This window comes from Camponotus vicinus, unplaced genomic scaffold (assembly GCF_025532165.1).
Source record: "Camponotus vicinus isolate PSW18456_S1 unplaced genomic scaffold, iyCamVici1.0 SCAF_7, whole genome shotgun sequence".
Classification (NCBI taxonomy): domain Eukaryota; kingdom Metazoa; phylum Arthropoda; class Insecta; order Hymenoptera; family Formicidae; genus Camponotus; species Camponotus vicinus.
Window position 1 is genome coordinate 9,999,410 of NW_028141979.1, and position 15,658 is coordinate 10,015,067.

Genomic DNA, 15,658 nt, shown 5'->3' on the forward strand with positions numbered 1-15,658 from the left:
ATCGTCGTAGGCGTCCAGTGCGAGATTAGCAGATAAAACGTTGCATCGTTTCGACGATTAGGATTATCCGAGAGGATTTGGCTTCGTGAACTCAAATACTGATAGCAGAGTATATCGTCGATATTAGTGCAAATGGGAAATTGATACTCGAGTATTGATGATTCGGTCAAGCAGCCTCGAGAGATTTGCCTGAGATTTCCGCATTACGGAAAATGTAACTACAATATAAGCGCGATACAAGTGTAAACTATATTTCTTCAAGTAATAAATATTGCGAGATATTTTTGGTATCATTTTTAGATCGATCACTATTGACATTTCTTCAATAACATATTTATATAATGTGATAGCTTTATAAGATCACATATTTTTTCAAATTCGAGATTTTAATTCTTTAATTCTGTTTCCATTTTGATCAGCATATTTTTATGCATTTTTTTAGTTTTTCTAAGTTAAATAAGTTCAACTTAGATATATTTAAGAATAGATTTGCAACGATTATAATATGATTAATATATTAGTACGCAATATAAATAAATAATTTAACGTGTTCAACGTGACAATTTGCATGTGTTTTTGTATTACCGCAAAATTTAATCCGAATATAATGCACAATAATACAGTTGTTACGGATGACGATTCGGATGGGAACATATTCGTGATTATTAATTTATTACAATACAGAAATCAGTGAAAAAGGGAGAGCGAGGGCAAAGGGGAGAAAAAGAAATTAAATCTTTTTTACTTTTTTATATTTCAATATTTTAATATATTCTGAGATAAAAAAAATGCACACGAGAGTTTAAATGTATTTATCTGATCTTATTACTATGCAATAAATCTGCTAATAAAACAATACTTTAAAAAACTTTCATATTGTCTGTGAAATTTTTTCTATTTAAAAAAGAAGCGTCTTTTAGAGTCAAGTTTTCTATATAATTAATATTGTAGTATATGATTAAAATATATACAAGGTGTTTCTAGTATCTCGCAATAAAGTAAAACCATTAATTAAAAACGATCGGCCAATACGCGAGACTAGAAGCGCGCCGCGAGAAAGGTCGTCCCATTGTAACTAAATATTTTGTAATTTATATCTCGAAATTTTACGTGGTTTTTTGCAAAATGATATAGGGTTTTTTAGTCCAGTTTAGCGAGATCTACTTATGGTTTTACTTTGTACCGAGATACTGGAAACATCCTGTATATGTACATATCTGTGTAAAATAAACACGCGTAAATATATAATCAATATCTATGCATTAAATTTGTAACACAGAAGAGTAATATAATATAATATGTAATAAAATATAATATTAAAAATATATATAATATTTATAATATGAATTATATTGTAATATAATGTAATATTTTCATACAATATTATACAACACAATATTTTTAATATTATATTGTACAATTAATATTATATTGATAAAATACATATAAACAATTATTAATTCCTATATGACATTAGTGAATAATTAAGTATATACATTTATAAATATTATTACAATCATTTATGCTGTATTTTTAATTTCTAAACAGTTAATATCTTAAAGATTTCGTTATTCAATTGTTAAATAAAGATCGAAAATAATTTATCTGTTTTTCGATCTCCGACCAGCGTGTTCCCATCTTCTGTTCAATATCGGTAACTGAAATGATTGAACTTTTGATCTCCTTTTTTACAAAGTCCTTTATCTAAAATGGATTATTTTAATAATTATTATCAATAAATGATTTTCTATTTAATAATTGCACTGTCACAAATACAGAGTATCATTATGAACAGAAAAATATTATATAAAATATAGAAATCTGATTTATTTAAAATTTACCTCATCCAACTGTTCCTTAGAATACGCACTGTTAATTATAACAATTAATGTCGCAATCTTATTGACTCTCCTATCAAGAATAAAACAATATTATAACTAATTCGTACAATAAAATCTTCACATCTATGTGTAGTATATCTTTATTAAATGATATCGTTACCTGTGTCTCATTGTTTCGTAATTACTTAATAAACTTGTAAGCATGTACTTAGTATTCCTCTCAAGAACAGAAAGGAAAATATTAGCAGTTGAGGCATAAGCTCGCTCTATCGATTTAATTTCACTATAAGATACATTATACCATGATTTATATATAATTTCTGATATTTTTCTGTCTAAATAATGGATTATAATTTCAGAATTTTTACTATAAGCCAAACATTCTAATATTTTATCATTTCCATTCATGTAATCAGTAAAAACTTTATTCCATGTATCACGATCTGCCGTTTTCAAACCATTGCAATATGTCCACCTCTTCCATCCAGGCAAAAGTCTACAGAAGACAGTCCAGAAAAGAAATAAAAATCTTCTAATCGAAATTGTGTTAATAGTTTCTTTAGTATTTTATAAATAATTTGTTGATATAAGTGATAACTAATTTCTCAAACATATGCAGAATATAAAATAATAATCCTAGAAAAAGAATAAAATATTATGAAAAGAAGTACTTGTTTTCTTTAGGATTTGCTAGATGCCATTTCAAATGACGCTTAGACTTCTCTTCGCAAGGATTTTCATTTATAATACACTCCCACTTTGCGAGTTCTTGTTTTAAGCATTTGGCATGATCGCTGATGTGACTTTCGTCATACAGATTCCAATAATTAGATCTAAAATTCTGCATAAAATCAAACCTTAGCACTCCCTAAAATTTAATAACTATCATTATATTTAGTTAATTCATTATTTACAAGAACAGATATAATGTACGCGCAAATAAACGTTTTTCCTAAATAATTTTCTTTCATATTTCTTTAATATTTATGTGACTTCGTAGCATCAATATCAATAATAAGTAGATTAACCAATTTCTTATTTGTGTGTGAATAATTGTGTATATTTTATCATCTAAATAGGTATGGATTTTATATCATTTAATGAATCTTTAACACACATATCGATATATAAAGTATTTCATAAAATTGTGCTAACGTTCGTGAGTGGGTAGAACGCAATAAACTGAACAGAAAGATTCTTTACCATTCTACAATTTTCGTAATAATTATTAAAATATTAATTAAAAATGTGAATAAGCGTGCGTTTCGCGAGATTATATCGTAGGATATGCGCGATAAGTGTGCCAGCGGCGAATGTCGCATAGCAATGAAAAAACAAGAGTCGAGGCACGCGCGATCAAGCTTTACGAGACACTTTGTACATATATTTTAGTCTGTGCATATTGATGTATCGATTGATGTATCGATGTTGATATATAATTTTTATTTTCTTAATTATTATTTTCTTAATTTAAATCTGTGGCTTATCAAATATAGATTTTAAGTATTTTAAACTTTAAATATCAATTTCCTTTATAAAACAAGCATTTACAAGTGGATTATTATATGTATATTAAATTATTATGTGTTGTATAATGTAAAAAGATTATCTTAATATTATATAAATCAGTTTCTCTGCAAAATGTTTGTATATTTTTAACATCGAAAATATTCGAATACTACGAAAGAAAATTAATATAAGAAAGGTAATTGTGTTATATACATAGGTACTGTGTTCTATAATTTCCTAAAACTAATTAAATAATAATTACACAATTGATCAACAATTATCATGTAAATACTAACGTATTATTATTATACAAAAATAACTTGATGAAATATTTAAAATGTATGTGATTGTAGTAAATATAAAGAAAATATATATAACAAATATGTAACATAAGCGCCTTTTGAATTTAAATTTCTGAATTTTGATACAAAAAAAATTAAATAATAATGTATAATTAATTTTTTGTTCAACTCACTACATATATCTATTTTTAAAAGAATTCATTATTATGATATGAAATCGTTGTATTATAAAATAGATAATTGATGTAATGGATAATTTCTTTATAAAAAAATGTTATTATATATATATATATATATATATATATATATATATATATATATATATATAATAACATTTAAAAAAAAAATCTTTATAAAAAAATGTACAACGATTTCATATCATAATAATGAATTCTTTTAGAAATAGATATATGTAGTGAGTTGAACAAAAAAATTAATTATACTATATTATTTAATTTTTTTTGTATCAATCTATATATATATATATATATATATATATATATATATATATATATATATACCTTTATTTCAGGATAAAAATTTAAAAATGGAAAGATGTTCGACAAAAATTCAAATGCTTTGAGCATAGGATACCATGCTATATAATCTCTTTCCTGTGCCAAATAAGAGGCGAGTTCCCAAAATACGGAGAATTCAAGTTTCTTCTCTATCGCAAAATGAAACGCATCATTGATGATTTGCGCTCGATTGAGAACATGTATATTACTATATTTTTGAGAATTTAAGTATTGTGCAATTTTTCGCCAATTCGCAATATCATAATTGACGCGATAGTATCCTGTTATAAAATAAATTACTTTTGTTGATTATTAAATACTTTAAAATGATATATATTAATTATAAACATATTTCGTGATGTTAAAAATATTACGAAATTAAATATATTATTATAATTAGAGATGTTTGCATCTTCCGTTCTTATTATGTAACATGAAGGCTGTATCAGCAATTCTACATATTACAGCAAGAAATGAAAATTTTAAATATATTGTTAAAATTTCAATATTCTTGCAATATCTTTTGTTATTTCTTATATTATATATATGAAATTTAATACATCTTATGATTATTTTTAATTAAAATTGATATCATATATGATATATATGATATGTTATATATATGTATATACGTGTATATATATATATATATATATATATATATATATATATATATATATATATATATATATATATATATATATACAGGGTGAGCCATTTTAATTAACGCACGCAATTATTTCGGAAACAAAGCATTTTAGAGAAAAATGTTTCAGACAAAAGTTTTATGGTTTCGAGGGGGCCATAAGATGGTATTATTGGTTTGACCTTGAAGAGTTATTTGAAGGTCATGAAGGTCTCCGTCAATTTCTTAAATGGAACCTACTATTTGTCATTGCATATTCTTGTAGCTTATCTCGAGAGCTTTCCAAAACACTATAATTAAGTAACTTTTCGTTTAGTACTTTTTGAGTTATGAGGCTTGAAATAACTTCTTAATTTTACATAAACCGTAAAATATCTTGTAAAATATTCATTTTTCGATTATCTTACCTTAATACTTTTACGTACAAAATAATGAGAGGAATCAACTGGTGTAAAGAAAACACATAGTTGTTTTGAAGAAAAAATATATAATTTGCAATTAACAATTCCATATTTTTTCTTTAAAACAACTATGTGTTTTCTTTACACCAATTGATTCCTCTCATTATTTTGTACATAAAAGTATTAAGATAAGATAATCGAAAAATGAATATTTTACAAGATATTTTACGGTTTATGTAAAATTAAGAAATTATTTCAAGCCTCATAACTCAAAAAGTACTTAACGAAAAGGTATTGAATTATAGAGTTTTGGAAAGCCCTCGAGATAAGCTACAAGAATATGCAATGACAAATAGTAGGTTCCATTTAAGAAATTGAAGGTGACCTTCATGTGACCTTCAAATAACTCTTCAAGGTCAAACCAATGATACCGTCTTATGGCCCCCTCGAAACCATAAAACTTTTGTCTGAAACATTTTTCTCTGAAATGCTTTGTTTCCGAAATAATTGCGTGCGTTAATTAAAATGGCTCACCCTGTATATGTAAATATATGTATATGAATACCTGTTACAAACTTCTAGGGTATGTAGAGGGTTCAAAGTAGACTAACTTTTAATAAGGAACTTATGTCCGGAAACGCACCGTTTGCGAAATACGGACGAACTGTTGGTATTAGGAAGATTAGTATTAGGAATAATTCTCATAATATCTTTATTTATTTACGTTACACGACAAAAATGTTTAGCAATGTCAAAACAAATGGCTACAATAATTGCTCATAATGACAACGAGAAATCCAAATGACGTCCAACATTTTGGAAGGAGTGTACCATGCTTCGCAGGTGCAATGCTTGCATCGAAGTTGGTGGTCGTCATTATGAGCAATTATTGTAGTCATCTGTTTTGACATTGCTAAACATTTTTGTAGTGTAATGTAACCAAATAAAGTTATTATGAGAATTATTCTTATTACTGAACATACCAATAGTTCCAGTCTGCTCGCAAACGGTGTGTTTTCGGAAATGAGTTCCTTATTAAAAGTTGATTTACTTTAAACTCTCTGCATACCCTACAAGTTTGTAACAGATATTCACTAACACCCTGTGTTTATATACAGGGTGTTTGGAAATTCAATCGACAAATTTTCAGAGATTATCGGGGGCACCATAAGAATCATTTTTTGCAAATGAACCTGGGGTCGGAAACGTGTCATTACATCGCTTACGGCATACGGAGTGTTCGAAAGAATCGGGACCTCGAAATATCACAAAAAATAGAAGTTTTACATAAAATTGTTTGTTTTTTTGTTTTTTTTTCTTGCCTTCATCGGCTGGATCAGTCACCGTTCTTGTCAAGGTTGGCTAGATCATCTTCCAATCTGGAAATCGAATTTGTGTTTGGATCTCTTGCCTTCGCGGGCGAGACATCTTACCATGAAAAGCTCGATAACTTCGAAACGGCTTACTTAAAGTTGGTAAAATTAGTGCTTTGAAAGGGTCTCGAGAAGGGCTACAAGAATATGCAATAAAAAGTGGAGGGTTCCATTTCAAATATTCAAGGTGGCCTTGTCGTGACCTTGGCGACGCCATCTAAGGTCAAACACATGGCGCCAGTAAATAGACCTTTTTACACCCTACAACTTTTGTTTGAAACAATATTTTGTAAAACTTCTATTTTTTGTGATATTTCGAGGTCCCGACTCTTTCGAACACTCCGTATGCCGTAGCGATGTAATGACACGTTTCCGACCCCAGGTTCATTTGCGAAAAATGATTCTTATAGTGCCCCCGACAATCTCTGAAAATTTGGCGGTTGAATTTCCGAACACCCTGTATATATAAATAAACAATAAAGATATAAATTTTTTTTTCAATATTTACCAGCTTGTTGTAAGTTGAAAATAATCCATTCATTTTCTCAAAATAGAGTACGATTTTTGAACGCCATGGTGTTAACCAAAAATTCGTCCAAGTTACTTTAAAATCGAGTTTCGACTCTGTAGTATAAGTAACAGGTATATAATATTGTTTCTCATCTAATTTGTTGTAAAATTCTACTGATACGCTTGGAAGAGCAGTAGCACAATTCTGCGTCACCTTCAACACGATAGTACACCTCTGCATAATCCACGAATCTATCATGTCATTTATATTAAAATCATACGTAAAATTGAATTCAATCATGACAGATCTAATAGCATTCCATAAATCACGAGAAGTTGTTGCTCCAGGATCATCTAATCTATAAGATTTAACATTATGATAATTTTAATACTATATTAAAATTGATAAATAAATAACAAAAAAGAAAATCATATTTTATAAAATTTATTATCATATTTTAATCTATAATCTAACTCCTACAGAGATAGAAATTTATGAACTTAATATAATTGTATATATATATACATATATATATAAAATCTACGAATCTATCGTGTATACAATACATAATATACAATATATACAATTATTGATTATATACACGATAGATTCATGGATTTTATATGTTATAAAAATAAAAAAAATATATATATATTATTTTTATAACATATACAAAAATAATAAAAACATATATATATATATATATATATATATATGTAATATATATTTTTTAGTATATATTTTTAATAAAAATATTTTATTTATATTTCATGTTTATATTTTTATTTAATATATATTAATATATATTTATTAATAATTATGTTAGCATTCGTCGTGACTGAATAAATAATAAATTAATTTTTATATTACAAAGATTTTAGAGTGTTTATATTCTATGTTTGTAAAACTACATTCTCCAAATCATTCAATTTAAATTATTTGTTATTTAGAAAATAGGAATATCTACTATATATTTATTAAGAAAAAAGTTGAAATTCAATCTTAACAAAAATTCATAAATATAAAATAGCAGTATAAATTTAAGCTTTTAAATATATATGTCTTTTAAACATTAAAAAACTGGAAATGTATTATTAAATCTATTTTATACTTTGATTTCTTTTCCTTTTCCTCTATGATGTATATCATTACATTACAATACATTATACTTACTGATTACACAAATATTTCATGAATCCCTTTGAAAATATATGAAGTGGTAATGTATTTCGTATTAACATGCGCCATATAATGGATCCTATAATGTTTGAAAGAGAAAAAATTTAGTATATTTAAAATGTCTGTACTGCAATGCGCAATAAAGGTTTGTGAATATATATGTAATTAATAAAATTAAATATATCACACCCAAAGTTTGTGTAATTAAATCTAAGTAAGCAGCTATAAAAGATTGATAAATACAATTCAACGAAAAAATTTGTAATAATATATAAATAGTGAATGATTAAAAATGTGTTAAAAATAATAAATTAGACAATTATAAGGAATCAGTTAATTTTATATTTTATTATGATTTTTTGAAATCTTAGATAAACATGTATAGTTATAATTTAAAAAAAATTACACATTATAGAATTATCCAAAAATTATATAAAAATTTAATTTTAAAGTTAGATATTATTACGTTATTGCTAATATTATGAAAAAATATATTAAATTTTACAAATGAATTGCCTTGCGCGGTTCTTTCTATGGAAATTAAATTTCGAAGAAATTTGAATTTTGAATGAATTTGCTGAATTTTGGAAATAAATAGTTTACGTGAAAACACAAAAAAAATTTTTAAAATGCCAAAATAAATGTGATAAGGTTGATGAAGTGGTTTCGTCACTACAAGTATTCAAGTATCGAAATAAGGCGTTATTTCAATACTATGAAGGAAAAGTAAATAATATATTAAATAAAATAAATAATATATTAGAATGTCATACACAGTTGATCATTTATATTAATACATTTTACTAATTTATTTACATGGAAAAAATGTGTGTGTAGCAGCATCGCCGCTGTCGTCGCCATAACATGCTATTTGATATTTGATAAAATATAATTAGTTGAAAGTATAGTTACTATATAAGTTTCCCCTAAGTCTCCCCCTTCGAATGGAAGAGGGATACAACTTCCCTAATTGCTTTAAAAGACTAGCGTCTCAAAATAATTAAACACCTTTTCATGATTTTTCGTAATTTTTGAACCGCTTCTGAAATATAGCATATGGGAAGTTTATGGACACCCTATATATACATTTATATACATATTTTCCACCTAAATATAATATCTATGTATTAATAAAAGTAATCAACTGTGTGTGATTCTACTCAATAATACATTATTTATTTTCTCTCAGTAGTAATGAAATAACGTTTTATTTCGACATTTGAACGCTTGTAGCGAAGAAATGGCTCTATCAAACGATATCGCGGTTAATGTGACTTTTCAATTGCCACAAACTATTTATTTCCAGAGTTTCTACAAATTTCGCCAAACTTCAAAATTAAATTTCCATAAGAATCGTACAGGGTCTTTTGTTTATATATGAATTTTCTCATTTTCTATGAAATTAATTTTCAGAAATTTATAATTATTTAATTGTTTAATTATGCAGTGTTTTACGCATACCTTTGATTTGAGAGAGAGAAAACTGTAAATAATTTTCAGGATAACTATTATATTCTATAGTAAAATTTATAACAACATAAGTATTTAGATAGAGTAATTCATGTTGAACTTGAACTACAAACAAATCCATCATCCGAGAATTTGGCAGAACCTAATATCAATTCGATATAATCATAACTTATCATAAATAATCAAAAAGAAAAAGTTTTTGGTACATATCAAAATTAGCTTATTATATGCTATTGTTAAGAATAAAGTTTGTATGTATGTTTGTGTGTGTAAATTTTTCTGCGATAATTTTCATACAAAAACATATACATATTTAGTTCTTTCTATTAAATTTCTTTCACCAGATTTCTAGAAATTTTAGAGACTTGGATTCTTATAATTTCTTATATTTAAGAAATAAAACAGAATATTTGCACAAATATTTAACAATTATTTATATTACTAAACTATTAATCATTTGACTGCGTATTCAAATAGCGTTAGTAATAAAATAACCTTGCCGATAATGTATACTTGATAAAATATATTAAATCCTTCGTTTAAACATGTATGAGGCCATAAGTAAGTTGGTCTGAACAGATTTCTAATATATTTTTGTACCATCCCACGTGCAATTAAGCGCGCAATTATCGTCTTGTATGCGACAGGATCTAATTCTTCATTATAAGTGATATCTGCTTCTCTAAAAATAATTATACATACTAATGTGTATGAAAAATTTTGGATATTAATATAATTTCTTATGTAAATGGATTACAATATAATATGTAATTAAAATAGTTTTTAAAATATACCTATATTTTTAACTATATATATTACCGATAATAAATGAAACCCAAAGTCTGTTCCATATCATTTTGTACATCCGGGATTACGACATGATCCACTTTGCTCTCAAATGAAACAGAGGTCCGCGCAACTCTTTTCCTCAAAATATTCCAATTACGTATGTATACACTAATGGAAGAAATAACAGTTTTCGCAAATTCTAGATGCGGTTCCGATTGTGGTCTGAACCATATGGATGAACGAATTGTTTCATCATCCGAGAGGATGATCGGATGAAAATCGGATACCAGAAATGCTACACTATCTATGGAGATCAAAGGAGTCTTGTGAAAACGAGTCCACATCATAATATCGGACATAAATATGGAAGTTTCTGTCGGCATATTTGACAAAGCTTTGTATTTTCTATGATGCAGTATGGAAATAACAAAAGTACTTCTTAATTCTGGGTTGTCCCAATATGGAAGTATTTGCTGTTTTCTCGCTGGGATACCTGTTGCGATTAACCACCTGCCGTATTTTAATGACATATTTTAGGTAATTATTAATTTTAGATAATTGTAAGCGTAGAATGCACAAATGTACAATTTGTTTTTGATATTTCATATATTCTTCTACTTACTCTATTTCTTCATCTTTGTTTATGTACGGAATTCCGAAAGATTCCCTTACGATATTAATTGAGATTTCATACTCTATATACAGATCGTACATTCCACGCAACAAGACATCACCGAAATCGAGCATGACAATATTGTTTTTAATAAAATTTGTTGAGTTTGTTTTATAAACCGTACCATTATTATTCTTTAATGTCGATACTATTATCCTCGCTGTATCCGGTGCATAAAAACTTATGTATTGTTTTGCATAAGAAATATTTAAAGTAATTATGCATTTGCTACGGAGATAATTATTGTGTAACATTAACTGTATGTTATAATGTGTCAGAAGTATATAATCTGATATATTGCTGGATTTGTTGTTTAATACACTGCGCACGATTTTCGATTCTTCATCGATTTTTATTCCTTTGATTTTTGATTCTTCATCATGCATAGGAATCGCTATTGCCATTTTGGTAATGTATATTATACTACTACATAATAATAGTTTTAAGAATGTCTGTTAAATTTCACTCGGATATCTATAAGAAATATTTCTACATTAAAAACGAAAGTATTTACAAGGAGTATGCAATAAAATCGATTTTGGTGTGAAAAAACGTTCAAGAGAATTTACAAAACACTTCATAAGAAAATACGATTAATTTGAAAAGAAATTAAAATAATACAGTTTAATAAATAAAGGAATGATTAGAAAAGATAAATATACAAATTATTAAAACGACATATGAAATATTTTTTTCGGACTTGAATATTAGGAGACATGAAGGATGTATTTTGATAATTCCAGTAGAACAAGCACAATAAACATAACTCTTATTTATCTCAATTTAGCTATCTTTAAGATTTGTCCTAGTACTATTACATATTTCAATGTATATATATATATATATATATATATATATAATATAAGCATTAAAATGTATGAGAAATGAAGGTATATTCTGAACAACGCGATTTTATACATGATATGGACCATATGTTTACTAACATGTTATTTTCAAGATCAATCTGTTCCTTAAGTAAGAAATGTATTAAAAACATACAAACACTGAACGGAAATCAAATATCATCAAATATTTGAAATTTTGATAATGTAACGGATTGTATCAAACATTCGAACAAAATTCTAAAAACAATTATGTTAATATTTTTATAACACATCTTTTTGAATAAAATGTTAATTTTTTATTATTTGTTGTTTATTCGTTCGTTACACATTCAAATTAACATCCTACTGGTCCTAGATATTCATTATAAAAAATATTTTAAAAACAAAACACAGGTATTATTATACGTTTTTAAGATAGATAATTTTATAGCTTAGCTAATGAGATAATATTTTATATAGCTTAGATAATTTTATAGCAATAATAAAAAATTAATTACACAATAATTTTATAATGTCAAAGAGAAATTTAGCTTATAAATTTTACACTTTCTATATGTCAAAATGGTCGAAACATGCTATTACAGTACAAACGTAAATGTCTTCATTTCTATTAACTGTAATATATGCAAAAGATAAAAATAATATTTATAATAAAATGAGTTAGTCGATTTGAAAATTAAAGAAAATGTCTTTTATAAAATGAAAGCGTTACCTGTTACTCCACACAATTTTGTATGTACATTTAAAGAAGGAAAGACAAATATTTTATTATATATTTAATGCCTTATCCTACTAGTTGAATTAGCCAGGTTTAATATCAGATTTAACACCAAAAGCATTCAATCGCGAACTTATCGCTTCAAGAGACTATCATAAACTGATGGCTCTGTTGGCATTCCTGACAGTATATCGAAGGTACGTAGTGTTATATAAATGACGTCTTGATTATACGTAGCACAGGATATCTTACATATCGACAGAAGTCAATAAGTATAAACTTGTTTATGTTTTTCATTCCATTTTCGTATATGAAGCTTTTATTTATAAAGACAATTTTACTAAAACTATTTGCGAGAGAAAATTAATTGAAGGATTATAATCGCGCTTATACTTGTATGTATTGGCCGATCTTTTTTAATTAATATCTCGAAGTTTTACGTGATGGTTTTCAAAATGATATAGGATTTTTTGGTTCAGATTAGCGATATTTACATATGGTTTTACTTTGTTGCGAGATACTGGAAACACCCTGTATATGTATTGTGACGTGACACTTGGTGGTCCGCCACAAGGATCGCGAGATCCGACCGAGAGTGAATTTGGGCCCTCGTTCTCCCCTAATTTAGGGAGAGAGCGGCTATTGGAGGCGAGGTTATACTCGCCTCCCTGGCATAAATATTTAATTGTTAGCAATAAGATTAGGTTTAAGCGCGGGCGTGATGGGAAACGCGGACGGGATTTCATCCGGTGGCTCCAACTTTAAGGAAGGAGTTCAGCATGCAAGGAGACGGGCGAGTGGAGGCGCCGATTAGAGGGAAACGCTAGGATAAGTATTATTTGGTTGTGCCAATTTATCTAAAGTCCACTTAAGACTGTCGCTGCCGCCCTGTGAACATTAATATGCCCAGCAGGTACGGAGAATGATAGCGGGGAAGGCCAACTAGCGGGAAATTAACACTGGGACCCCGCGCCGGAGCCACCTCGGCCGGAACAGAGCTCAAGAAGAACCTTATAATCAACGGCGAGTGGCTGCCGAAGATATTCCCCCTGACGGGCTCCGACGAGAGAAATTACGAAAAATCCAAGGAAAACGGGGTGCGACAGGCACAGGTACGGCCCTGAAGGCCGCGGGATAAAATGGGCCACACGACGATCCTGAGGGTTGCGGAAGCGCCGCAGGTGGCCCAATTACCAATTAATTCGCCGGCGTGATTCCGACGGGACTGCCGCTCGCCACTGTTCGGCGGACCGGCGAAGGGAACGACGGCCCAAAGGTATCGATCCGACGAGTGGATGCCGAGAGCACGGAGAACCGCAAGGAGTCACCGGTGAGACAAGCGTCGACCCCATCTGGCCGTTTTTTTTGTGTAATAAGGTAGAATTAGCTCGAACAGGGTCGGGGCCGTATAGCTGCCGTCACTAAATTTCATTGTAAATTTCGTTTTTCCGCGTTCTCGATATTTGCGTCTTACCGTACGACGGCCGGCCTAAAGACTTTGTTCGAGCTTGCGTAAAATTAAGTGCCCTCTCTCCCAGTTGCGCGCCGACAGTCACTTTACGTGTTTATTGTACGATTATTATTGTTAACTGTAAATTTTCGTCCGGAAAAATTACTTTAACTGAGCCCCACACATAAGGCGATCTCGAGATTCGATAGCTAGCAATTGCGTTGCAGCGTCGACTCGCATTCCGTGTATTATATTATAGAGGGTAGTTGTGCGCGTTGAATTTAATGTGCCTTTTATTGAGTTATCGAGTCTTGTCTAAATTCTTGTCGTTAACGCGTAATATACCGATAATCGACGGGCAAATTAATTGTCTTTCTTGTTGCGTTTATAGTGATTTTGTGAGAATCTTTGCCTGTTAAACTTTCGATACGAAGAGCTCACGCCCGAAGGCGATTGAGGTACTCGATAACCGGCAACTACGTCGCGGCGTCGGCTCGCATACTCCCGAGGCTCAAATCGGTTGATACTTCCTGGTTATTTATAATTTTTCAGGTCTAGATTCAATCGGCTATGTAAGATACGTTAGTAGCCGCTCAATTCTTTCGTTAAAGTAGTAGATCTGAATAATCGACTCGCATCTATAATCGATTCTGTCAACTGTGCGTGTGGCGAGTAGATCCATTATTGTAATTAATTATTTTATTTGCGACAGACGGATGTCATTAAAGGAGCCAAAACCGCGGTATTCATTATTAAAATTTATTTGGGAATCCGTAGCTGCCGAAACTCTAACAAGTTTCGTTTAGCGCGGAATTCCGGGACTTTTCTTTTACGCTTTCTTCCGGCCGCGTGACACGTGATACCGCGGTGATCGCGCTCGAATGCCGGCCCGTCGCTGCCGGCTAATAATCTGGTAATCAATATTATAAAATCGTTTTACATCTACGCCAGTCGGTCTGCCATTGGAATTTATTCACATGTTAAATATATCTATTCTCGTTACTAAAATATTATGTTTTATTTGCAGCCACCTTGTATTCTCGATCCTTCCTTGTGAATTAATTAAACGGACCGCCCCTCTACCAATTTCGATACGGGGCTAGCCGAGTATCCGTCGCGATAGCTTTTAAATTCTTTCATCTTCTTCAGAGCGTGGAAAATTATATAATTTGTTGAGATTTTATTAGAGCGGTGCGGATTCCCCGCACCTGGCGCCCAGGCAATTTTAGAGTTTTACATTTTGAGAAAAGATCGCGCCGAAGGTGTGCCGTGGGCCAATATCACCGGCCACAATTAACATTAGCCCAACATAAAAAAATAAACGGTCACAGTATGTATCCGTGTAAAATAAACACATGTAAATATATGTATAATCAACATCTGTGTATTAAATTTACAGAATAATACAGAAAAGTAATACAATATAATATGTA

General features: G+C 29.3%; 1 pseudogene; it reads right to left on the reverse strand.

Annotated features, from left to right (window-relative positions):
* Positions 1 to 1,572: 1,572 nt before the first annotated feature.
* Positions 1,573 to 15,365, reverse strand: LOC145975036 (aminopeptidase N-like; annotated as a pseudogene).
* Between the last annotated feature and the right edge of the window lie 293 nt (positions 15,366 to 15,658).